Consider the following 27,861-nt stretch of genomic DNA (forward strand, 5'->3'; position numbering starts at 1 on the left):
TTTCATTCATAAATGTTCTTTATTTCTCTTTATTTAAAGGCTCTACTGTAAAAGCTTACACCAGGTATCATTCATAGGATTTATTGTTGTAAACGTTTAAGTCAGAATAATTTTTTTGAGAATCACAACATGGAAACAAAATCAATAAAGTGTTCACATTAGTACATCATGTTATAGATAATCAGAAAGCTCCCTAAGGCTCATCAAGAGAATAATAATCCAGTCATCATCCACTCAGTTAATGAAAGCGTTATTTAGTCTTATGATAACATATGCAAATAGCTTTAATGTGCATTGATTGGCAGGTGTAGGTCAAAAACAATATTTCACAAAACAATCATCTGTGGGATTATTTCTCAAAAGGATGCTACTGAGAGATCATTATTCCACAATCACCCAGTGTTGTGTGTGTGTGTGTGTGTGTGTGTGTGTGTGTGTATATACGTGTGAATCCATGTGCACTGAACCTGCCCCTCTTGTGGCAACGATTTAATGACAGCATTAGCAGAGAGTCGTTCGGTCTAGAGAAGCCTCTTAAAAGTGTCTTCTCAAGAGGGTGCACTGCAAGACAGAGGGCTGGTTGAAGATGGGGAACCGGGGAAAATGATCTGCTGCAGTAAACCAACCCTTTATATGCATTTAGCCCTCCATGAACAGCTAGTTGTACAGCAGCCACAGTCACATCCCACACTGACCACAGCTAGCTCACCAGAGGGCAGCATCTATCCACGACTGCTTTACTGAGAGCTCATATGCCCAGATGTTTTGCACGCAAAGGCTTCTGTGTGTTTGAGGGGAATTCATGGGCAGAGCCCATCTTTTGAGGTCTGCATTCTGTTCAAGACGGACAGATCTGTCTTCCACAGGGCTAGTGCAGAAAGTGTGCATTCACATAGTATAGACAACCATCCCGAGGACACACGGTGGACACACCTGTCAGCAGACATTTTCATCTCACTCTCTCAGAAATAAATCTTGAGGCAAAATTGAACCAGTAGCCAGAAGTACTCCATGGTCATAGTGTTTTACTACCGTGTGTGTGTGTGTGTGTGTGTGTGTATATTTGGGAGTAAGGAAGCCACCAAGCTCTTCTCACTTATCGTGACTCTCTATTAAAACAAAACTACCAAAGGTATTTTCATACAGCGTAATGATTATTGACTTCTGAGCAGTCTGTAATTTACTTGTCCACTTCAGTCGAGAGCTAAAAGGAAGAAGAATAAACCATTGGACCCTGCGGGATGACTCCTTTAAAAAAACAAAAACACAAAATCTCAGTACCTCATTGTTCGTAATCGCTTCACCCTGATATCTTATCACACTCCATTATGTGGATGTACTTTAGAAACCCATTAATTCAGTGTGGCAACAAGTAAGACTGAAAAACACAAAAACGTCCACATAGGTCCGTGTGATCCAACTCCATTCCTATCATGGTGATTTCTAGCGCTACTCAGGGAATTTGGATATACCAAAGTGCTCGCAATGTATCGACCAGATTCGGTGCTCATCAAGGAACAGTTGTAGGTCCCATGTGAACTTTTCCGTTCCAGGGAACTTCGAATAGTCAGCCAATCCCCTTCTTCCACTTGTTTAGAGGTGGACCCGTCTGAGAGGTTGTGGGAGCCGTGAAACCAGTGCACATCTCCGTCGGGGTAGACATTTTTGAAGGTGCAGGTGAGTCGGTCCGTTGTCCAAACACCCTCAGCGATCCCACACTCTGAAGGGGAAGACCATAAGAAGAGTTTTGAAATGACCTTCAATGATGCCCTTTTGATATGTAGTGTTTTTGTTTAGCATGTGAAACCATGAAAGACCCTCCGTACCTCAAATCTATACCAATCACAACGGAGCAGTGGTGGGGAGCACATTCACTCAAATATTGTAGTTGTACATTGCTTTATACGAGCCACATTTAAAATAAATATCTTCATTTGTCAATTATAGAAACTCTGCATATTGAGATTTTACACATAAAACGCATTATGAGTTTATGAAATAGAATGTTTATTCTAATAGGTTACACCTCAGTATAGAAAGTAGCTCACAGTAGCGCATCCAGCTGCTACCTTAAACATTCTAATTAGGCATTCTGGTAATTCATACAGATTTGTACACTTTAACAAATGTATTTATAGAAATCATTCAATTATGCATTCATATGCAATACAGATTAGCCAGTGTAAAGGACAACTTTTGGGTTGCAAAGTTGTAAAAAAATCAATTTTGCTGGTGTTCATCTTCACTAAGCATAACTGGCTTTGTCTTTATAGCTATTGAGCTAATTTATTCATCAGGAAAGATCCTCTAATTGGCTGGTTCAACCACTTAATTTCAGCAAGAGAGCTGCAGACCAGAATCCATTTATACCTGGCGCCTCATTAGAAAATTGCAGTTAAAAAATTGTATTAAGTCATTAATAACTGGCTCTTCAGCAATAATCCACTAAAGTGAGTACATTATTTTAAAAAAAGGGATTGTGGATTTCTCATTTTCATATATCCCATTAGTTTGCAGTTGTAAATAATGAATTAATCATTTTTCTAACAATTAATTTTGGTTCAGATTCTCTGCAGTTCAGAAGGAGTGGCCTCCCTAACGGGGGATTCAAACCAGGAAGAGAAATGTTCTACAACCTGACAACTCAGAGGTGGTTTTTACAAACTGGTTATTATTGGTCTATAAAACAGTAATATGTTACCTATTAACCAATAAAGGCTAAAGGCTACAGTTATAATTCACCCACAGCCTCTGAATTGTAAAGGAGTAGAAGTATAAAGTATCAGAAGAAGAAAATACTCAAATAAAGTACAAATACCTCAAAATTGACATCAGACATTAGCACAGTACTTAAAGGAGCAGTGTGTAGGATTTAGTGTCATTTAGTGGTGAGGTTGCAGATTTCAACCAACTGATTACTCCTCCGCTCACCCGTCCCTTTCCAAGCATGTTGGAGAACTACGGTGGCCTTCATGTAACGTAAAAACGTGAAAGGCGCTCTCTGTGTCTGGCTTGTCCGTTCTGGGCTTCTGTAAAAACATGGCGGTGCAACATGGAGGACTCTGTAAAGAGGACCCGCTCTCTATGTAGATATAAAGGGCTCATTATAAGCTAACACAACGATTTTTTGTTTCCGATGATTACACACTACTGAACATATAGTTATATTATATTCCGTTTTTGACAATAAATCCCCTTAAGTCCTACCCAATGCTCCTTTAAGTAAATGTACTTATTTACTTCCTACCACTGGGAGTTATGGACCACAAGCAGCGCTTTGGAGCTGATATTTAAGAGTTGGTCTCCGTTTTCATTCCACATGCAGTAGAACACACATGTACACGCACACATGGGCCTGCCAATGGTTTCATACTAGGCTATTGTATTGACCGACATGTCCCGGAAATGCACCAAGAAACTCAACAATGAGCCAACAAAGGCAGCGAAGAAGAACACTACTTGCTTTTCTCATTTCCCTATTTTTTGATTTTTGCCTCCTCGTCGATCCTTTGCAAAAGTCTTTTCGGCATCTGTGACACATAAAAGAGGCGTGACACATTCTTGTCACAATATGCCACGTTGTGAATTAAATTTAGAAAAATAAATATATAAGTTGTCATGAACACTGTTATGCTCATCAGACAGAGTTCATAAAATACAGCGGTGTAACTAAACAATGGACAGCTGATGCAGCTGTTCCACGCGTCATCTTTAATTGATGTTGCTTTTAAATGATGGCTCCGAGGATGTTTCGCTTTGTTAATTGCCTATTGTCACGACTCCTCCGCTTGCTTCTCAGGTGTGAGGGACTAAGACTTGAAGAGAGGAGGCAAGGAAATGAATCGAGTATTTGAGAAATGACAAGAGCCTGTAAGCATCAATGTAACCGATGCAGGCTAACACTTTGTATGACGCCCATAGAATGCATCATAAACATAACTACAGTTATAAGCAATCATAGATATCCATACCAATTATTATAATACATTATAAAGCATTTTATAATGACTTCAAAGGTCTAGCATCATAATACTAATAATGCTGATGAGTCACTGGTATGTTTTTGCACTAAATAATGCACTGAAATGTGTTTAGAAGTAATTCTAAGTGGTCATTGTTTAAGTAAAATGAAGAAAATATCATTAAATCTATACAAGAACAAATTGAACTTAAAGCAAACAATGACCACTTAGTGTAACTTAATGTGATTACATTAGAATGCATTATAATGGTTACAATGTATTTCAACAATGGTAATTATAATACACCATGATCATCGCAAAACCAGTCAGTCAGTCCGATACAGGATTCAAACTACTTAATAAATCAGCTCTTCAAATGTTTTATAATGAAGGGAATGCATTCAACACATGTGTTAGACCACCAGGATACACACAGTGCACTTTGGAGAGTAACACTGAATGTAAATACTTTTTTGTTTGTTTACTGGAGGAAAAAAAAAAGCCACAGGGCACTTTTAAGTAAAGAATGTGTATACTTATGCCACCAGAGCAATTGAGGAAGTAGCTAAAGAGAAACTATTCTTTTTGTTTTGAACGGTGTTGAGACATATAACTGACCTTGTAACTCCACTCTTGTTTCTTTGTCCAAAGCTCCCCGGTTGGATTGCAGTTTGCACGTGTATTTTCCTTTGTTCTGTGGCGTCACTCTTTTCAAGATGAGGGACAATTGTCCGTGTTTATACACACAATAGAAATCACTTAGAGAGTGTGTGTGGTTTGTGATTTTCCCCTCCATGTCCACTGAACAGACGGATTTGTGGTTCTGGAACCACTTCATGTGTTTGATTGAGAGTTCCTCTTGTGACGATGACACGTTGCAGTTCAGGGTTACTTGTTTGCCGCACTCTGCGACGATCCCGGGACTAACACTTAGTTTCGCCAACTCTGTTGACGAAGACACAAATACTGTACTGAGATGTGAAGGAAACAAACGCTTCTTGTCGCTTCAGCATTGTAACCAACACAAACACATTGTTACACTTTATATTATTAGACCATTACACCCTGATCCTCCTTAAACCTTTTAAAGGAAAAGCATTTTCTCCCCCTCATCATTTTGAACTACTTCAATAAATGTTTCTGCACAACAAATGTCAAATAGTTTCACCCAGGCCTACCTTGCGTTGTAAAAGTGAATGCAGGTAGAAGCCAGACAAGTGTGTGCAATACTGTGTACTCCATTGTCACCTCTTTTGCATTTCACTGTAACATAGAGAACAAACAAATTAAAACAGATTTCAAAGTACATTAAACACACTACAAGGTTTTCTACAGGCAGGTTGAAACCTTGATCTTTGCAGGCTGATTCACCGCCCGTGTTTTTTTTTTTTTTTTTTTAAAAGCAGCATGTTTGCTATGCCCTGCTTTTGAGTGGAACTGACCTCAGGAGGGTTTGGTGCTTCTCCTCAGCTCTTCTCAAGTACAGTCTCCGATCCCTCACGGTGCTCCACTGCGTGAATACCGTCCTTCAGACTTGTCCCTAAGTGCAGAACGTTAATGATTACAGAAATATGACCAGGAATTACAATGCTTTTTACTGCTGAGGGTGTGTGCTGGGATCCTGAATAACAAGAGGAAGTGCAAATAAGTTTGGCGGTCTGTGTTGCGTGGGTGTGTGTGTGTGTGTGTGTGTGTGTGTGTGTGTGTGTGTGTGAGAGAGCAAAGAGAGTGAAGCCCTATTCATGAAGAAGTGAAGGCTGCAACAAGTTGAGACTTGTATGACTGCCTTTGATGTGTTGCAGCAGAGCTCTTCTGTTTCATTTTGCTGAATTTAACATCCATATAGATTTTCCCATGAGGTCATTATGACTATTTGATCTTGTTCAAACTGCATGGCAATAGCCACTGGGCAAAGTCTTTAATCTATTATTTGTGTCAAAGGCTCTTTCTCACTCAGTTGAAGACTTGAGTTGAGTTATTGGGTCTTTTTGTAAGTTCATTACTCATTTTATCGGAAGCAGTCATGTAATCATGGAATATTAAGATAATTGTCCCACACACACACACACTGGTCAACACATTATTTGTTTCACAAGACACACAAATGGCAGGTAAATGACCCAAATGCTGAGAAACAATGACTCATGCTTGTGGCCTTCACACGCTTTATACCTCTGTTTTAGGTTTCCTCTTCATTTATTGATTTTGGTGATTTTGGAATCAGAGGAGTCAGTTTCTGGTGAACCTTGTGTGACAGTTCAATTTTGGAAAATAGGGAGAATGTGACCCAGGTGATGGGGAAGCTGTATTTTTGCACAAAAGTCTTGCTAAATGCAGCTTTCACGTACACAGATGGCCTACTTGTGTGTTTATCAAAGGAATATTTAATCTAATTCTAATCTGATTATCATCACCAAATACTAGAAAGAGACCAAAACAGACTCTGAAATGATCCTACTTCAGCTAGATATCACTAATGCCAGGGATTCTGTGTTGACACTGCTTAAACTGTTTGACGAGACGCGGGGATACAACTTGGATCAGGAAATACAGTCAAAACTTTGGAAATGCAGTAAAAGTTTTAGTATTTTGTTTTCTTTTAATTGTGAAGTGATGCCAGCATCATCCTTTAAAAACTTGTCTCTTCTGAATCTACACAACAAATTCTCCAGTCATAATACACATTGATTTTCAATGGCACTTGCAGTGTGAGTGTTAATTAGAGAGCTGATTGTCCAGTGTGTGACAGACACTAAGTAATTGGAAGTCATTTATATAATTAAGCACGAGGAGACAAGGAGCGACAGGGAGCGGAGCAGTGCCTGCCAAAGAGATTTCAGACACTTAAGACAGGAGGAATTTGAGCAAGTGTTCAACTGCAAAAATGAGTATCAATGTTGTGCATCGAGGTAACAATTCACGGGTTGATTTGTTCATGTCTTCCCTCTGTGTAAACATATTTACTATGGTTCCTGTTAGTCTGTTCCAATCACAAAATAATGGAGGATACAATGTTCTTCTATCTAAGGGGAACATCAGTAACAACAATTAAATGTGAAGGAACATCCTTCAGGTTGTAGGGAACCCAAAAACTTCTACATATGTACAACACCTCTGAATGCACCAAGATGTTCAAGGCTACATTAGCCGCCACTAGCACACCCAAGTCTTTGACCAAAACTGACCGGCTTCTTGTTGCATTGTGAGTAATGTCGGCATTAGGTTTTTGACTCGGAAGAAGAACGTGTTGAATAAAACCTCAATATCTGTAGTTCTGCTGCATGAACTTCTAAACTTTCAAATTGTTACGCTTGTAATGATATATAAGAGCCGCGCACCTCTTGAAAAATGTGACGATGCAAACACGGAAAACAGCGCAGAAGTTTCATTGGACATCTTTGACTTTCCGAACAAGGCAGATGCGTTCCTCCTCATCATTTAACTCTTTCATGATTTTTTCCCGCAGCCATTGAGTCGTGTGAGACCAAACTTACAGCACATGGAACTACTGAATCCGGCCTATCAAATACATCAAAGATCGCCTGACAAAGGATCTGAAAACTGCGTGGCATGCATGAGTGGTGGGCGCACCAGCCCACACAAAAACAAAAAGCCGTTAGAGGAGGATCGATCATTCATCAGGAGACAAAGATACTTAATAACACTCTTAACAATATCATACTTCTTCTGCCTTCGGCTGTTGTAGACCACAGTCATTATTTACACAGCCAGAGGGGGATCTCTTAGTAAAACGTCAACATCTTCAAGTCTTCCTGCTTCACGTACCTTGTTGTGGCAGAGTAGATGCAGTTATGCGTCATAGCATCAGTGTTCTGAATCCCTCCGCCAGTTTTCTCGCATTTCACTGAAATGTGGAGAAAAGAAAAATTAAAATGACTCTCATGATCTGGTGTTATTACATCACATATGCACATATTGGATGCATGTTTTATGCATAATGTGGTGACTTCTTCTTCCTGCCGCACATGCAGTTTGCCTACTTGGAGCAGCACAACAGACATCAGTCAGTCATGTTGACCATTGGACCTCATCTTAATGCATTTAAACAACTTCATCATCTCATCAGCATGAAGCAGGCAAACTGTTACACCTTTAGAAGTGGTTGACATTTAATCTACCCGACACTGTCCAGTGAGCCTCTGTCTCTGGCCTCCTGCAGCATCTGTTCACACAGAATACATTCTGAATTTCTGTGGTGTTGTCCTTTGCCCTGGCTGCAGGTTTTTATGTTTTTATGAGCCCACTGCAACACACTATCATCAAGGTTGATGTTGCAATAGCAATACACTATTAAATCAACAGTATGGGCCTTATCACCCTCAACACCACTAGGCTTGTTTTATTTTTCTCGAAACCTCAGTGTATTCATGACCCTGTGAACGCTCTTCGTAGATGATCAATAATTTAGATTTATCTGAATCCTAATGCAACAAATTTACCCCATCACTGTTTCCTGAAGCTGTTAATTATGCCGTTAAAGTTCTCTCAAGTCTCTTCTATTGACTGAAGTTGTAAACGCTTTCACTTTCACTGTTAGTCATCTAATGGCTGATAACTCCTAAGACTCAAATGATAAATGTATTGTTACAGGAATGTTCATCTCATCTTCTGCTGTGGTTGTTGTAGGTATTTTGTCAGATGCAGTAACCAAACAGGGAGCTGTTGATGTCATGTTTTCCTCAATCGTTGTGCTTTTTGTGTGGGCCCTGTCTCTGACTTATCTAGCGCTCCTTTTGTTGCAATACTAGTCCCCCTTATGCTGTGTTTTGCAGGGAATGGACTCAAATGCATGACTCATAGGCAGGCAGGTTAGATTAAAACATTTGTATTGTGTTGGTAATTCAAAACAGCGGGTTGGTCCACACAGGCAGACAAAGAAAGATGTCAAGGCATACAGGCAAAACAGCAAGGCCACAACTCAAAAGGCATTTTGACAAGAGGTGTGTGTTTGACGGTAGGAAAAGCACAGGGGTAATAAAATATATGACTAAATTCCATTTAGCTACTTCAGTTTAAGGGCCCTGGGATTGTGCATGCTGGATCACAGTCACACTGTCCTGTCTTACCGGGACACTTGAATTACAAGGAGCGATGTAGTTAATGTTGTTAGTAACATGACAAGACAAAATGTCTGCTGAGAAAATTGCTAACTGGTCGATTCTGATATGGGTCTACTAGGACGGTGCAAGGAGCTCTTGAAGTCAATCTAGTTAACTGTGGAAATAGGAAAGTCCCTGGGCTTACTTTAGGCACACTGCCAATGATATAATGCCTTTTTTTTATTTCAGAGCATGTCAAAGTTTAAAAGTTTAACAGGAGAACAGACTCTTTCAGTTAACAAATTCCAATGTATTGCCAGTACAAAGTAAACAGTGTTTTACCCTTTTGCATTACTACGGGACATTCCAAACTTTTGAAAGTTTCAATCATTTAGCCTGTGTTAAAACATATGGCATCAATTTTGGCAAAGGTGTAAGTTTATGTTTTTATTTCAAAAGTTCAACATCAGCTCCTATAATAAGTCTATAATAAACTGTGTAGCCAAAATATAGACAAAAAATGTGTGCCCATTGAAACCCATTGAAACCTTGTCGATCCCACAGCCATTACAGCATTAAGTCATGCATTCTATTGTATCAATTATTGTATTCAATCACCTTCAAAATTGTAGTTTTTACTATTTTCCTATGAGGCAAATACATGCTGTTTTCCTTGTTTCCACTAGGGACATTGTTGTTGTATTATGTTGTACTGCAGGGTTGGGTGCCATGCATTAAAATCAATGTTGTTGCTATTCAATAAAATATCCAAAACTGTGAGAAAAAAAACAATCTTTCTTGCATTTGGTATACAGAAAATACATAATAAAACAACAGCAGCAATATGTAAATAAACTTGAATTTAAAGGGTTAACATTCAGAAAATGAATGAATATTTGGTGGTGATAATCAGGACTGATGTTAAAAACTCTGTAAATGTAGAAAATAATATGAATATATAATCGTACAGACATACGACATAAAAGACATAAAACAACTTTTTTAAAGTGAATTACAAGAGCAGTCGGTGCACAGCAGGATAACACAAACATGACATATTTATCAGGAGGCAAGCATACAACCCCACATATATATATAAAGTAAATACAATATTTAATGAATGATAAATTGATATTTACTTGGATTAAAATCAAGGTTTTCTTTTTTGGTAATTCGCATTTGCCCTAAAATTAGTTGCAAATGACTTAGCTATTTCAATTAAACTTCATATGAAAATTGTTCCATAATGGATTGTAAACCTGTGAAAAAGGATTTAAGACCAGTAGGATTCTCTTATCACTCTACTTCCTTGCTCAACAGTGTCTGACTTCTCTTGAGTGATGATGCTGCATTCCCAGATCCCAGCGATTAACTTGATGAGTTCAATGTTGCCGCAACCAATGTCTCCGGTCGACATTATGACTTGTCAAAGCGGTGTACAAGTGGAGCACACGGTGACACATAAACGATGACTCCATTCCGTTAAGTGTCCCAATAATGTCATTGGTGTGGCATACACCACAGCTCTGGCTCACTTAAATGGATTGCAGCCATCATTAATGGTACTAATTCCATTTAATGCCGAGTCTGTAATCTGTCTTTGGCTATGTGTGCACACACACACCCACACACACATGCAATACATAGAAAAAATAAATGTTATACTTCGATTCACTATCACAGGAGAAACCGTGGTGTCAAAGTCTCATGCCTTTCCCGCCCTACATGACAGCAGCGTTGCGGCTTAGTTACACAGCATGTTGAGTTTTATCCTGTACTTACTTGCTGTGGAGACCAGTTAATCCCTAACGCTGAGTTTTATCTGTTGCTTTAACATGATTTGCAGTAGGTCTGGTAAACCGCTAAAGTTGTTCAGTAACGGGTAAATAAAGTTTGACAGAAATTGTGAGCTCAGGACAGTTCAGTTGTGTTTGAGTTGCACTCTCGACCTGTTTGCTACGATTAATCAGGCAGATTGTTATGCAGTGCGGGGAAAACTTCACATATCCAAGTCTGGAAACTGGTGAAGTTGAAGCATTACACACTTTTTTTTTTTTTTAGAGACTGACAAATTGTCACACTTTTTGTCACACATCTTTTTCCTCAGTGCCTGTAAAATGTCACAGATTCAGTGTCAGATCAAAGAAGGATTTATGTGATCTTTCCTAATGCTTCAGTGATTGGAAACATCGGCCAATGTTCCAATTACACCAATACAAAAGAACATGAATTTGTGGAGCTCAGTGCATACATTTTAAATAGAATAAAATAACACTAAACAGGTGTGAGGTTTTTAAATGACAGAAATGGAAACTTCTTTTAGATTACTGCAAAGTAGCACTCTAATGTATCTAATTTCTGTTTAAGACTTCAGCTGTTAAACCCCCCAAAGCCCCACTAAAGCTCAGCCTCAACGAGACTTAAAGAATCTAAGCCGTGTTCGCACTTAACTCTAAAAGTTCTATAAGAATCTGCAGGCATAATATGCTGCTGCAATTTCCCATTTAAAATGCAACTTGCACATTAGTAGTAACTGAACTGAAGCCTCCATGTTGGCATAAACATATTGAATTATGTTTTTAATACAGTATAAAAAAAGTTATGTACATCAAGAATATACTTTACGTTTGAAATGCTGTATTTTATTCAGATACATAAAAGCCATATTTCCACTGAATTGTCAAGCAAATTTTAATTGCACTTTGGAAATTGTGTGAATAAGGCCCGTTTCCATCAACTGGTTTGGAGTGAATAAACTCTGCTCTAGTGTAGTTTGGTCAGAAGGCGGCGCTAAAGACTACACACGGCTGTAATCTGCTAGTAAACAGAGCAGAAGAAGTAGAGGTTGTGAACCGAAAACAAAACAAGTCTGTTTGGCCATCCAACCCATCTACAGACGGATGGAGATCTTCAGCAATTTGTTTCCAGTGGGCAGGTTTTGATTGTTATTTAATGTCCGATGCTATTGGCCATGTTCCATGCTGTTTCGAGACAAAAACAAGCATTCGCACGTTATAAGAATATATCTAGAAAGACGCCAACAGCAGAAACAGTCATGTGAGTTCAATGTCTGCTACGTCAGAATTTACTTGGCAATGGCATTTCATTATTCATTATGCAAATCAATCAACTCTTTTTCAACAAAAACAAAGAATAGCTCAAGCGAATGAACAATTGTTTTTGCTCAATTGGGGAAGTTTTGTTGAATTTTTCCCATTTCCACACAGCTTTTCTAATGTGATACTTCAAAATGTGCCTAAAAATGTATGAAGATGGAAACAGGGCTTCAAATATCTGTGGTTAACAACTATTACTATTTTACAACCTCAGATATATAGTTGGTTAACTAATACAAATAGGGAACAAAGTGTCTATTGTTGTGTTTTTGATACGGGTTACTTATCGACCTCGTTGACATTAAAGGTACATGCACAATAATAACTTGCTCAAAAAGTCCTAAAGGGTGAGCACATTCAGTAGTTTTCTGGATTTTCCTGAGCAGGAGGTGAATCACATTTACAATCAGCGGGCACGTTGGGAAAACCTGACTTTGTATCATATTCTAATTTTTTTGTATGTTTGAACAAACTGTTTCAGTTTCTTACAGACTGTTTGAACTTGCTTGGCAACCATTGTTGTGTGCCGTGTAAAGCGCATTGAGACACACTGTATAACTATGACACTGGACAAATAAACTTGACATTTTGTCCCTGGTTTACTTTTCAAGGGCAACAGCAAGGAATTACATTAAATCAAATCCCTGCTGTTCTAGGTGGCGAGAGTGCAGACATAAGTTATTCCTCCTTCTTAGACGTTCGAAGACTTCTTATCTAGATCAGCCGTACAAAAGTGGCTCATTTACTAATGAACAGTGCTTTTTGTCAAAAACGTGAAACTATTTTGTTTGTTAATACCGTAAACTAAGATTTATGAGCCTTTTATTAAGCAATAACATTTCACCATAAGTGTATGGTATGTGATATATATATATATATATATATATATATATATATATATATATATATATATATAGTACAGTATTTATGGGAGGTTTGGACCAGACGACAGGACAATGAATCATAAGCACATTAGTGATATCCTTTTGAAAACAATCTTTGTGTTCAGACAAACGCAGCGTTTTCTGTGTCAGGTTAGTGTCTTTGGGTTTCCTCCAACTCAATTTGAGTGCATTACTTTGTCTCTCCAGTCAAACATGGAAGAATAGTTCCAATGTGTGTAGAGAGAGGAAAGCTTGCTGAGCAGGTCTATTGAACACATCCTCGACTAAGCATTAATCCACATGGTACCCTTACCTTTCAGCCTCGCTACGTGCCCCTCCCTTCTCAGCAAAAACTGCTGAATCCAGCCATTGGCGGCATGGTTGTAGTGCTTAGTGCAGCCACTAATGGCGACTGGTGACATCCAGAAAATGGCAGGATGCAATCAATGCTTTCCTTCCCTCCTGCGAGGGCCGTAAGTGAGAGGGCAGCAGGGGAAGAGAAGCAAGGCCTTGAATTCTACAGCATTTGTTTTGCGAGCAAAGACGCAAAGCAGTTTGAGCAAACGAGTACAGCAGGTGACTCGCCACTCAAATAAAATTGAGCCAATTGTATCACACAGTCACTGCAGTGCCTCAGCGGATCTCTGCAGGGCAATGATCGGAGGTTTTAGTTTGAAGAGACTAGAAACACGCGGCACTCTCATCCCTGTCACACCGAGTTCATGCAAGCTGTGAAAAAGCAGGATAATACAGATAAACATCGGTGATGGAACAAGTTGATCATTTACTTGATCCAGTATGAGATCAAATACTCTCAAGGTTAACATGCATCAGGGACACATGATTTTCACCATGAACATGACTATATGGTGTAGTGCATTATTTGATTTTATAGAGTTTCCAGAGTCATGCTTTAATTTTATCTGCATTTGTCACATTGTTATCTGTGAACATGAGGGAGAGTCATGAACCTGTATGCTTGAATAAGCTCAGCCTTAACTGGCTTACTGTTATTTTTATGGTAACAATGTAAATATCAGAGCAATATAAAAATGGGTATAATGCATCATTGAGATAAGAGCGGGGATGAAACATCTGAATTCTTTTTGTCTGCCATATGTTCAAGTAAATCTCTCTCTCTCTCTTAATTACTCAGCCTTCTAAAGCCTTTGCTTACTATATTGACTCGGCAGTAAACAAGACATCACATTAAAAAAAAATAGCAAACTGGCTGAGAGACAAAATGCTTATGACCACAGATTATCAAAAGCAAAACCAATGCATTTAAAATGCAACAAAGCAGTCTTCGTCTTCAGCTAGAGCAGGGGTGTCCAAACTTTTTAAAAGAGGGCCAGATTTGATAATGTGAAAATGCCCAAGGGCCAACAGTCCCTGCTGACATTATTTTAAACAATAAAAGTTGCCTATACATACACTATTATTTAATAATTATATCAATGACACAGCAAATAGCAATGTAAGCAAATGTAAGCATTCAGGTGTGAACAAATCTCAACAACTATTCTGCCGTTCTTTCACATCTTGAAAGTCAGATAACATAAAGAACAAGCGATCTAAAAGCTAATTACCTAGAAACTGATCAATATTTTCACCTCAAGACAATCTTAAATATGACTTAGTGAGGGTAATGAAAAGTTGTCCAACATTTAAGTTCAACACACATGAAACAGGCTAACGGAAAAAAAACAAGTCTCCTAATATCTGATGATAGCTCTTCAATTCTCCGTGCCACAGTGTTACGATCCCGGCAAACATTAGCAAACTCTGTCTTCTTCTCGGGGAAAATGTTTTCTGCTATTTTCATAACACAGTCTCTGATAAACTCACCTTCCGTAAAAGGTTTGCCATGTTAAGCAATTAACATGGCCACTTCGTAGCTTGCTTTGGTGATGTTTTCATTTGACTCGTGGGCCCGCGAAAAGGACCGCTGCTGAGTGGCCAAGTTATCTTGGAGTTGCTTCACTTTTCTAGCACGGTCGCTCTCTGATAGCTTGTTGTAGCATTAGCATAGTTTTGTCTCGTGGTGTCTCTTTACATTATATCCCTTAAACAAGGCAACAGTCTCATGACAAATTAGGCAGACACAGTTGTTTCGGTTTTCGGTGAAAAAAATATTGCGATCTCCACCTCTCCTGGAAGCGGCGGCCCTCGTTATCGACTTTCCTTCTTTTACTTGCCATAGCCATGACAGTTCAAGGGTCAGAGCCAATTTCAGCCAGACAGTTACAGAGTGGTGCTGCTGCCATGAGGTAAAAAGAGGAATTGCATGTTGAATTTGTATGATTTATTCATTCTGTTTTGACTGTGCTGGCGGGCCATAAATAATGCATTTAAGACAGAAGGCGCGGGCCGTATAAAAAAATCTGACCTCGGGCCGGACTTTGGACATGCCTGAGCTAGAGCATCTGAAGGTATTTATGGAAGGTATCTGGGGAAAAACATCCACATTACATTTGTATTAAAAAATAATCTGCAATGCCCTTAAATGCTACATTTGTGTCATTTAAGATGTCACATGTAGTTATAAAAAGATAGTCAAGTTTGTCCAGCAACCTGATCTGTGATGACACACTAATGATCAGCGCCACTGTATATTACTATGCACGTTGTTGAGGTGTTATAGTAGAATACCAATAGATCAGACAATTGGACTTAGCTAAGCAGGAAAAGCACAGGTTGAATTAATAGCATTAATGACGGCCGCATTCCACATAGTTGAATGTCCGTGAGGCTGGCATGGGTTGTTAGGATGCCCAACGAAATTGAGCACTCGTCAATGTGATTATTTACACCTGTGCTCTTACTGCTGCGACATGCAATAATGTCTGCTTTGAAAATAGTGGCTGCTACTGAAACCAGTTCAGGCCGTTCACAAATTCTCCCAGACTGGGACAGAAGTAAAAAAAAATTAAAATAAGACAATGCTGATGTTTGGGGTTGAGTTCCTGGGAAAATCCAGCACAATCGTGTGTAAATCTCGCACTAAACACACACGTTTCAACCCGAGCAAACATCTGTGAGATCATTAGCAAACTTTTGAAGATGCTGATGTCTGCTGGAAAATGTGGAGGGAGACACACCTGGGACTGTCACGGTGACAGACACATCCTAATACGCATGTGTGCTGACAATCACTCAAAACTTGAACGGAAGATATCCAACATCAACAAACTTTATGAACACTGTCGGACGGCTCGGGATGTCTGTAATTCCAGTTTATCCAGGAGCTTGAACTCCAGACTGCTCTCTGCTGACAACCTTGCACAGACCAGACAAAACCAAACACATGACATGACTCCCCCGCTGCCTCCTCTCTCTCTCTCTCTCTCTCTCTCTCTCTCTCTCTCTCTCTCTCTCTCTCTCTCTCTCTCTCGGCGTGCCCTTGGTTTGAGCCCTTAAAGTTCTGAGGACATCTCCATCACACACGAGCATGAATCACATTTATGAGCTGATGTGGAAGCTTCGCTGCACTCATAAACACACCAACCGACCCAATCTCCACCCATAAAGAATGGCATCTCACACAGTTAATGTCTATTGGAAGGTTTTTCGGAGGGTACAGAATGAGAGTTTGCAGGAATGGGAGGAGCTGTCCTCCGGCGTTTGAGGGAAGTTTTGGACTGACTGGAAATGACACGTAGTGCTCATTTTAGGATCCTGTGAAAGTTAATAAGTCTGGTCCAGAGACAGCACTCAGTCTTGTATTATGCAATTACACAAGGAGCAAAAACAAATCCCTTAAACGACTGTAATCTGACATTTTTCACTTTAGTCCAGTACGATTGAACTACCGCATCTCACATCTTGCAATTTGGTGCGACTGTCAGCATTTTTGGGCTCATGACCAAACATAAGGCTTTGTCATTTGTGTGACACAGGTTTTTGCATCTGCAGACATTTAAGATGGTTTGAACATAATCAGTACCAACTAGATATTTAGTTGGAAGCATGAAGTATTGAGCAGAATACTTTCAAGTCCTACCATGACTCATCAGCTGACATTTGTTTAAGTCTTGCACATACTGTTTTATCAAACTATATATATATTAGACAGGCCCTTTCGAAACGATAATCAAGCCACATGGCTTTAGAGTCTTTTTTTTTGTTTAAATTTATTTTCCATGCAGACTACATAAGTCTTCTAGAAAGATGAGGCAATGTCATGAATGATTCATTGTGCCCTTGCTTTAATTCCTGACAGCCATAAATGCCCTTTTCATTGAAAAAGGAGCCAAAGAAAAAGGTTCAGATTGCTGATAAGTGACAGGCTAGAGAGACAATGTAGAGCAGACAGGAAAGGTTAATTGCTGATTGTTGGTAAGTTCTACAGCCCTCCGTTCTCGACACGCCACTTTAACATGCAATGCATCAACATTATATCTCGTCTCAGTGGGAAAATCCACAAAGCCCATTAGATAAATGGAACGTTTTTGAGCCACAAATGCAGATAATTGGATCACCCTCTGCGATCATGTGATTTTAAATTTTAAAGGTCATTCTTTTTAATGTGTACTAAAGGGCTCAGCATTGCTGTTAGAAATGGCCTATCATTATATCGATTTACATAAAGCTACGCTGTGCTGGAGCAAAAATGCCCCTAATGTGGTTCGAGAAAGCCGCAGCTACTACTACGTGAACATCGAGACATTAAGGAGAATTGTGCTTCGCCATCTGTGGCCTTATGATACATCAATCTCACTGTAATCTACAGGCTGTTACAGGCTTCTAAAGAGATGCAATCGAACACTCTTGATTGTAGTGCAGCTGCCTGCTGCAGCTGGCAGGAACAGGACTTTGAGGGATTTTAGACTGGAGAGAAAACTATGTTTTTCACACAGAAGATTGGGAGGGGGGTGCGCTCTTGTGCATATGTAAAGAAAAAGTAGCATAAAGCCTCGGGGCTCAAACGGAAGCTGTGAGAATTAATTGGCTTAAGTGATGTCACTTGAGACAATTTGAAGACCACAAACTTGAAATGAAACCATCCTCAACTCGTCAAATACCGACGCTTGGTGACCTTGCGCTTTAATATATGATGCTCTAGTGTCAGCTTTGGACGAGTGTCAGTTTTCACAAGCTCTATACATGCACAGGGTCTCATTTCCCGGTTTTTGTGCCTCCTTTTGTGTCTCCTCACTCTCGATCCTCCGGCTTGTGACCCAGAAATTGTTCTGGGTCACAATCTTGAAGGACATCCCAAATCCTAAAATCCAACTTGAGGACTGATGATTGAGGAGACTTGCCGAAGGAGCTATGAGCGAGGAAAAACTGGTGTACCTATTACGGAAGTGTTTTCGGCACACGTAAACAAATAAAACAGGTGTGACACACAGCTGTAATGATCTCAAACCACGGCTGGACTCCACAAACGCAGCAGTTCCTTTTTCTATTCAGAAATTGTATTCAGGATCAGACGTGCCATCAAACTTTCTGCCGTTCAGTTTGTGTAGCTCCTCGTGAGGCTCTGTAACAACATTTCTTAAAAATATTCTCCTGAAACTTGTGTTTTTATACTGAATGTAGGCTACATCCAATTCAACTGCTATAGTCCTGACATGATGTTTACCAGTGCAAACAGCTGCAGACGTCAAATTACTATGTCAATAAAAACATCTCTTGAATTTAGCACTAATATAATATGTATTCCATGTTGTCATATAGACAGACAGGACTGTGTTTGGGTGTACATAATAAATATATATATATATATATACATATATATATATATATACATATATATATATATATATATATATATATATATATATATACATATATGTATATATACATGTATATATGTATATATATATATATATATGTACATATATACATATATATATACGTATATATATAAAGGCTGGATGTGAGAGTTAAAGAAAAATGCATGACATCCGAATATTCTTGTCACATTATGTTACGTTGTAAATTGAATAAATAGTAAATAAGTTGTTGTCATGAACACTGTGATGCTCATCTAACAGTGATCATAAAATACAGCAGTATAACTAAACAATGGACAGCTGATGCAGATGTGCCTCACTTTAAAATAACGGTCCGAGGTGAGGAAGCCTAATTTGTTAAATGCCTGTTGCCTCAACTCCTCTCTCCTCTCGTTCTCCGCCTCTTCTGCTCGCATCTCCCTACTAAGACGTGAGGCGAGGAAAGGAATCGAGGAGGCACAGAATCAGGAAATGAGAAAGACCCATAGTGTCTCCACGTTCACAGGGAACGCGCAGTCACCACTTGTTTCAAAATAAATGTAGGTTTGCTTAATTTGTGGGTTTACTTAAGCAACAAAACTACTTGGTTAAGTTCAGGAAAACATTGTGGTTTAGGTTGTAATGGGTCTGTTACATATAATAAGTATGCTTGTTACCTAAGTGCCGTCAGTTATGTTACAAAACTACCAGGAAATAAGTAAACGTTGACTTGGATTCACACAGGACACGTTGTTTGTTTGACTAACCTATTCACCCACCCACCCCATGCAGATTCACACTAGTTATACAACATAACTTGCCTTTAAATAATGACGTGGATGGGTTTGCCTTGGAGTTAGTTGAAAGCCTGGTACGTCTCATACAGACCTGGAGTGTGAGAATTTAGATAGCATGCCAGCATTCCAGAAGCAAACGAGGTGTGACAACATTGGCGCAACATTCCCGCCGTGAGGGAGAGCATATGACGTCAGGTAACCAATTTTTGCATGACGTCATGAAGATGTTTGCATAAATCTATTTTGGCACATTTAGTTTAATAAGCAGTTCAAAGTACCTTTGCTGTTATTAGCTCCATCTACATTGTCACTGTTCTTGCAAGTGATTCATGGATTCATCAAATTCAGGCTGTTGCAATTGACCAGCTCAACTTTATTCTGTTCCGCATAATCAGATTTATCTGATCTGAGTCATAATTCTCTCTAATCTCTAAAGAAACAACCGTCTTGTTATCTTTTGTTTGGACTGTAAATGGGTGAAATACTATATTTGGCTACTCATCCCATGTTTCCCGTAATCCCGGTGGTGTTGTCAGCAGCTTTGATGCCGGACAAATATTATGTTTGAGGGAGAGTTTATCACTGAGAAACCAGCTCTGAGGAGATCAGAGGCATGTTTTTGCTGAATCAGGAAGCTAATCTGGCTCAGAGCATACAGGGTAGCTGGCCTACCTTCTTAGCGAATGTAGAGCCGTGTTCAAACTTGATGGCAATGTTTGCTAACGCAGAGGATTAGCCTCTTCTGTTTGCTTGCACTTTGCAGTTGCTGATGTGTTATTGCAGCATTAGTGGACTCGTTTTGGCACGACTCCCGGATGAGATTCCAGCTTCTAAAGGTGTTTTATGATAGAAGTTAAATGTGGTTCGAACTGCTTTAGTGAAAGAGATGACCCCCTATGTGATTAACCCTTAGACGACCACTTCACACTGAAGGGCTTATAGACAGAGTTCTTTCACTGCCAGACAGTGGTATCTATTCGCTTTCATTACAAAAAAGGTAATGACTGTGGTGATAACAGTGGAAGCACTCAGACAGCTCTCTGCATTTCATCCCCTCATGAGTCATCCATGTCTGACGGAGAAATTATTCTTCATTTAATAATAAGGCTGTACAGATGTCCGTTGGTGCTTACAATGCCGCTCCTTTAATTAAGCTTTACTGCCCCACCTTGAATCGGGCAAGGTGAGTGTGCATCCCAGTTGCAACATAAAAACAAGCAAAGGAGGAACCAGGAGGAGGAACCACACAATAATTAGAGTTTAAAGTCAAGCTAGCGGCTCTGTGAGGCTGTAAAACCTGATTTTAACCGTGGCACTGATGGTGAAGTAAATGTAATAATTGGCCAGAGGGCAGTGTCAAAATAAAGGTCTTTGACAAACTGCATCGGAGGGGTTTAATCATGTTGAAAAGAGATGTGCGTGACAGTATTACATAGTTTGTTTTTATGAGGATGGTGTAAGGAGCAAAGTCAAAACGTTAATCACTTGAGATTTGATATTACATTTTGTGGCTGAAATAATTTTGAAGGTATTTTGGTTGTAACGCAAAATTAAAATCTTGATCTGATGATAACGTTAGATGAGAGAGCCGCCGATCGGCATTCACAAATCAAATTGCACCGGTAATCCATCCATTTCTTGTCAAGACAAAAGCGATACTTGCACTGTGCAACCCAGTTACATCACTAGAACACTAGAACACCTTTACAATGCTACAATAACACTGCAATACGCCACAGGGACGTGATACTTCATGTGCTGACCGCATTAATGTCCTTTCCAAGGGGAAATAGCGTGTTAATGCTCTTGACTCTTGGCCATACAAACAAAATACGTTCTGCTCCTCAGTTCAGTGGCAGCTACACGTCTAGTGTGCAAAGACCTTCACAAGCAAACACACATTTCTATTAACCTTGTATTGTTAAGGCTGATGGACTGCAGTGTTTGTGTCGACCAGCAGGATGCCATCCTTCTTCATGCTCCCTCAAAATGTCCCCTGGTAATACATTTTCAGTCCCATCACTGTGCACAGCTCTTTCTCGTCCCCTGAATTCAGTTGCACTGCTTTTTACCAAAACAAAAGGGTCCACACGCTGGTTTACGGAAGAAGGTCTGCCGGAGACGGGAATGCAAGCGGTGTGAATCGATATTGAAAGTTTTCTTTCGCTCACGGCTCGAGTGTGCTCTATCCGCTGCATATGGTGGTCTATTCTGTTCACACGTGTTGCACTTCTATCCATTCTGGAAGAGGGTTCCATCCCTCTCTCCTTTCCATTTTTGTTCCATATTGAAGGTGAAGTGTGTAAGATTTAGGGGAATCTATTAGTTGAACTGCAATTCGTTATGTGTATAATCACCAAAAACTAAGAATCAGTATCATAATCCTGTTATCCTTAGCTTGTATTTATATCTATATAGGGGCGCGGGGCCTTTTCACAGAGTACGTCAAGGGTGTTGTGTGCTGAAACACATTGTAAAGCCCCTTGAAGCAAATTTGTGTTATTGGGTTAGATTTACTTGACTTGAGTTGACTACAATTATCAAACCCTCTGCAGCCTTATATGTGTTCTCGCCTTCCGCACAGCTGCTCAGCTTAGGCCCATCCATCTCTGAATTGACTATATTTAGACGTATAGGACTGGCCTTGCCACCAATGGTATTCATGGGCAGTGTGTATTAGCCTTCTAGCCTCCGCTGGGCACTCACCCACTGTGATTTAGTGCGGCTGGGAAACATGAATTTCAGCCAGGCAGTTGAGGAGAAGCAAGTGATTTATGCTTTTGTTTAAAGGGTGCTGTGGGGACCTTAATCTGGCAGTGATGAGAGGGGGAGAGGGTGTGTCGACAGTGAACATACGTGTGTGAGGAACCTGCATGCATGTGATTCCTAAAAAGTAATTAAGTGCAGGAAAGAGGACAGGAATTGGAAGGGGGAAGCAGGAAGTCTCCATGTGGACTTTTGCAAAAGTGAGAATTCTCAGGGGAGGCTTCAGTAAACAGTGGAAACTACATTTGTTTTCCATTACCTGTCGGATACGCATCTCCATCGTAAATGAACGGGTGAAAATAATACTTCTTGACAATATTTAGTCCTCAGCACACTTTGATAAGCTTAGCATTCATCAGCGAAAGCACCTCATAAAGGTGTGAGTGTAAATATCATCCAACAGAGGACTGCTTCTAACTGAGTGCCGGTCAGATCATTAGCCTCCACTGATGTCCCTTTTAAAGGCATTATCCTTCATAAATGATAGCCCTGTCCATTTGTTAGAGTGCATAAAATGAGCCATTAGTCTGCAGATGTAAATGGCTTCTATCAACGCGCCCACACCTCTTTGACCCTGCGACTGGCGATTACTCCCTCGGTGGGAGAAGTTGCTAAGGAGGTGTCCTCCATTATCTTTCCATTTTAGGTCACCGACACAGAAAAACAAGGAGACAAACATCAATAATATGCTCCTGCGGATTTTAAAGTGTTGAGTAGTGTCGGAGATGAGAGGGGTTTACACCTGGGGGCGGGTGGAAAGTGTGAAGGATGTAAATAGACATAAGGGAAGAAAATACCTCTAAGCAGAGCACATGAAATGCTCCCTCACACAAACACACACACACACACACACACACACACACACACACACACACACACACACACACACAAACACACACACACATACACACACACACACACACACACACACACACACACACACACACGTGTGTGCATTGCCAGACTCCATTGTTCTTACTGTGGAAAGAGAGTTGTTAGGGTTTCCAGTCGTAATTCTCACATCAAAGAAGAGAACCTCACATCCTCAGAAGGGAATTATTTTACCAACTTGACAAATGCCAGAGGTACATGCACTCTTTATATTAACACTCATTCATTTCAAACATCAAAGCATGTCTGAATGTGAATCAGATGCTTATGCTTTCTACTGACTTTTACATTTTCCTCTGACAGCCACAGCTGCAGGGCTGTTTTAGGAAATGAAAGTAAAGATGTACAGGAGAAAACACAGGCAGGAAAGACCATTAGGTTACTGACTCGTGTCCCTTTTCTTTAGGAAACAACATACCTGACAAACAAATCGTTCAAGGTTCTCCCAGTGTTAACTCTGTTAGCCAATATAGATTTTGACAAAAATTCTATTAGTTTTAACCACATTTTAAGGATTTCTATTCTTTAGTCTAGTTAAGTCAACGACGACTCAAAGCGTTGCAGTTGACAAAAAATCATTACATTTTAGTCATTAGTCATTTATTTGAAATGTTTCCCACCTACAATTTTTCAGCTTGTTATTTATTAAAATATCAGATTATATTGAACATTTCAGTCAATCTGGTCTAACCAAAACAAATCATCATCATCTTCGACAAACTAAAGAAATTAAAGACGGGTTTCTTTTGTAAATTTTTTATTTTTTAAAAGTCTTATTTTTTCTCATCAAAGATATTACATTACATACATATTATCGTCACCAGGAAGGTTTAGTGACTATACCAAATTCAGAGCATATCTATTTCCTCCACACGGCTATCAACATGGAGCTGGTTTAGCCGGCGGCTAGCAGCTAAAGGTCAACCCTCTTGGCGACTTTTTTTGTCAAAAGCTACTAACGACAAATCTAGCGACTTTTTTTGGTGTTGTTGGAGACTTTTCTGGTGTTTTGTCTCTGACGTGAAAGCACGTACCGTTCTACAGTCACTGTCGTGAATGTTACCGTGGGCCACCCTAAAGCACTCACAGGCTCGCATATTAACAATAGATCCTAAAAAAACTGTGCAAAAAGGAAAGTGAATATGGGACTCAGGAACACGACTGTTTGCTTGAAAATTCACCTTATCAACTTAAATGGTGATAACAATCTGAATGTTGTGTTCACAGCTTGTTTTCGCTGCCCCTCAGTTAATTGCTGCATTTTATATCCACTGTTCATACTGTTTATACTGTCCATATTGTTATATTACTCATATTGTTATTTTTCTTTTCAGAATGTATCTGTATCCATAATGTTATTTATCTGTTATTTAGCACATTGCACTGCACCTTACTGCTTCTTTTTGCACCTCTGGCCAGACGCTAAAACTGCATTTTGTTGTACTAGTACCTGTCCTCTGTACAATGACAATAAAGTTGAATCTGAATCTGAATCGTTAAAGAAATTATTTTGGCTTGAATTGGACATTTTTTGACACTAATGTGACTGTGCATTACATAAAGTGGAGTTAGTATTAAAAAGACTGGAGAGAGGGGGATTTCAGAACACACATTTGGATTTAATAAGCATCTGACTGAAAGCAACTCATACTGGAAAGCCACCAATGATTAGATTTATTTCTTTTGATTTAGATAGCTTTATTCTTATATTATTAATATAAACATGAGTTTTGTGTTCTCTGTCAAAAAGTAAATCATTCTTACAAGAATTGAAAATCACAATAGATCTATTGAAATAAACCTTGTGAGACACAAGCTTGATGTTACTTTTCTCACATTTTGTTTGCGTGCACGTCTTTCCTTCATTTCATTTTTTTTTTTCCTGTGGAACACAGCTGCTATCATGTTCTGTTATCTACTGTACCTTTGAATGAGGAAATATTATGTTTACATTTGAAGAGGGAGAGGAGGGAAGCTAGAATCAAAGTTCAGGTAAATGTCACATTCCAAGTTTAGAGCACTGCTTCCTGTTTCCACACCAAAACACTTGTACGCTACATCACATTCCTTGTATAAAGAATACTGACATTTTGCCAGAGAGAACCTCAGGCAGCTTCTTTCATGAAACCTCTCCTGTTGATTACCCTTTAGAGAAAATTGGACTAGTTTTGGACCAAACACTACTTTAAAATCACTCTTATATAAAGCTGGAAAGTGTGCCTTGCTGAGAAAGTCAATTTAGTACAAGTCTGCTATATTACTTTGGTTTCAAGGGAGTAGAGCACCATTGCCATTTGGGCCAAAACAAACTCATCAGAAATGTCATTTTAATCCAGTTGAGAAAGTCCTCTATAAGGCTTCAGGGCGTGATAAAAGTTTGCCAACACATAAGGAAAGCCTATCGATTGTTGGAAGGTTTTAAACTGTAGTGCTTGAGGCTAAACAAAACATAAAATTGCCAGTTTCACTTACTGTTCATACCGGGGGGATGTTTAAGTTATCCGATTGCGATCACTTCCTGCTGTTTAGTAGAAATTAACTCTATAATCTTCGTCCTCTCGTGGATTTCGTATGTGCTAAGCAAGACTGCTGTTGTTGTCCCTCAGGCTGTCGCTGTATAACGGCTGTGTGGTTATACTGTACACAGCATCTTAGTAAAACCGACTTATATCATTATGGTTTTATCTGCTGCTCTGACACCAGCTTGCTAATTACAAAAGCAATTTTCCTCTTACCTCTTGCCTTTTCTCTCTGATGGCTGTTGAATCATCTAATTTGCAATACTCTCCTGGACTGTTCGTTATCTGCCACCCACCATCACTGCTCCTCCACTTACATCTTCAACAACGCAGTGATTTTGCGGACTGCTGAGTCACTTCCTGTAGTGAAGGCTATTGTCTCTGCGATACCTTGACTTCCTGCCTAACATAGATGAAAAACTTCAGTTGTGTCTAACACAGTGCTTTTCCTTCCTTCCTCTACATCCTATAACTTACTGTTTTCCCAGTGCCTTTGTATTCAGTAGGCTTGTCACTGTCTGGGACATTTGTTATGTTCTTTCTCATGAAAGTGAAATGCCAGATGCATATCAAGATTTCTGAGTTTTGGTATTAATCAAACTCAAAAAGTTTGCTTTTGGCGAGACAAAGTTTTTTATGCACTGAGATAATGTCCTATTTAGCTTCCATAACATGTCTTCTTTGAGACTAGTGGGAGAAAAAACAAAATACACATTTAGACATACATTTATTTTACTATTTGTCTATTTGGGTCCTTAGATTTCACCAAAAGTTAGCATTAGATATTGACTCATTTGCATATTTAAACATAACAGGAAACTTGTAGGGGAAGTTTCATGGTGATATCTATTAGTTCATTATTTTTTACATATCTTTAAAGGCCGTTTTCTCAAAATAAGTTTTTTTCTTAGCCAGAAATTCCCACTTCAGTAGCACACCAACGTTTCCAGTTTCATTCTTACCTATCTTCTGAGGGTTTTTACTGTTCATATACCATTCATGGCCTGATTTATAGAACATTGTATTCCTAAAAACAAAATCGTTTTGATGGCTGTTGACATTATTTTCTGATTAACGACCTGATAAAAGGAGCAGTCCAAATTTCCCTCTTTAAAAACATTTGACTCTGATATGTCAACAAAATGAAACAGAAATGTTGAACCTGGCTTTCTCCATGATTCAGATTTCTATTCTGGAAATATATGCAAATTAGCACATATTTGATAAGATAAGGCCAGTGGGAGACGCTCATGGCAGCCCGGCCTCGCTACGTCAACAAAGCAAGGAGAAGCTCAGATTACAGCACACACAGAGGGAGAGCGACTTCATTCTCTGCTCAGGTAGACATTAGTCCTCTATTTCAGTGCTTAGGAAATCGTTGTTTTCTGCTTTATTAATGCTCTTAATGTTGTATAGTCCTCCTTTAGAAAAATCATATTGGACTAAAATCTAATATTTCTCTAACCTCTGCCCTTTTTCAACATTGCATTGTTTTAAGCAGTCAGAACCATTAGGAGACACTGGTGAAATAGACCTCCTGATACTCCACCAAGCTTCACTCCTACACGCAGCAATCATTTATTTAATAGATATCAGAAAAACAAAAGGTGGACAGTGCAGTGAACCCCCGCAACACAGAAACTGTCACTGTGACACAATTAGCTAAAACACTACGTGTGTGAATGGCACCCTCACACTCTCAAGGTTACAATTATTGTAAAATCATTCAGACAAAAAGAAACAAAAAAAACACATTGAAAATTGACAGGATGAAATGTAATTCCCTGCAGAGCCACAGCAGGGTGGTCAACCGGACCGGGGGCCGGATAGTAAAGAGAAAAGTTGGGATTTTAAATCATTTGTATAGCATGTCAACATATTCAACATCAGAATGAGTTTCCTCACTCGACCCAAATACTAACATTCTCTTGAAGGAAATGGACCGATCAGGCAGGATACAGATCAGGTAGCAAGTGACGCATTTCTCTGTTCTTCCTGTGAAGCGAAAATGAGATGATAAATAATGTGATGCAGTGGCATAGACTCCTGTACCCGCCGATGCCTGATCCAGCATTTCAGGCTCTATTGGAAGTGTTTCCAATACTGGCATTGGTATTGGACCAACTTGAATTCCCAGGCCCATTAG

At 39.4% G+C, this 27,861-nt stretch overlaps 1 long non-coding RNA gene across 2 annotated transcripts; it reads right to left on the bottom strand.

The window, feature by feature from the left end:
• LOC137885434 (uncharacterized) lies at window positions 1–25,946 on the bottom strand. 2 transcript variants are annotated; one of them, XR_011104802.1, is made up of 6 exons: window positions 25,932–25,946; window positions 7,749–7,827; window positions 5,405–5,502; window positions 5,141–5,225; window positions 4,581–4,907; window positions 1–1,720 (listed from the first exon to the last, which is right to left on the bottom strand). It is a non-coding gene; the product is annotated as an uncharacterized lncRNA (long non-coding RNA). The 2 variants fall into 2 exon arrangements; XR_011104801.1 differs by lacking the exon at window positions 25,932–25,946 and adding an exon at window positions 14,871–14,949.
• Window positions 25,947–27,861: the final 1,915 nt, after the last annotated feature.

The sequence above is a fragment of the Cebidichthys violaceus genome, unplaced genomic scaffold, assembly GCF_023349555.1.
Source record: "Cebidichthys violaceus isolate CVI_PGR_0920_01 unplaced genomic scaffold, fCebVio1.0.p SCAF_4, whole genome shotgun sequence".
In the NCBI taxonomy this organism is placed as follows: domain Eukaryota; kingdom Metazoa; phylum Chordata; class Actinopteri; order Perciformes; family Stichaeidae; genus Cebidichthys; species Cebidichthys violaceus.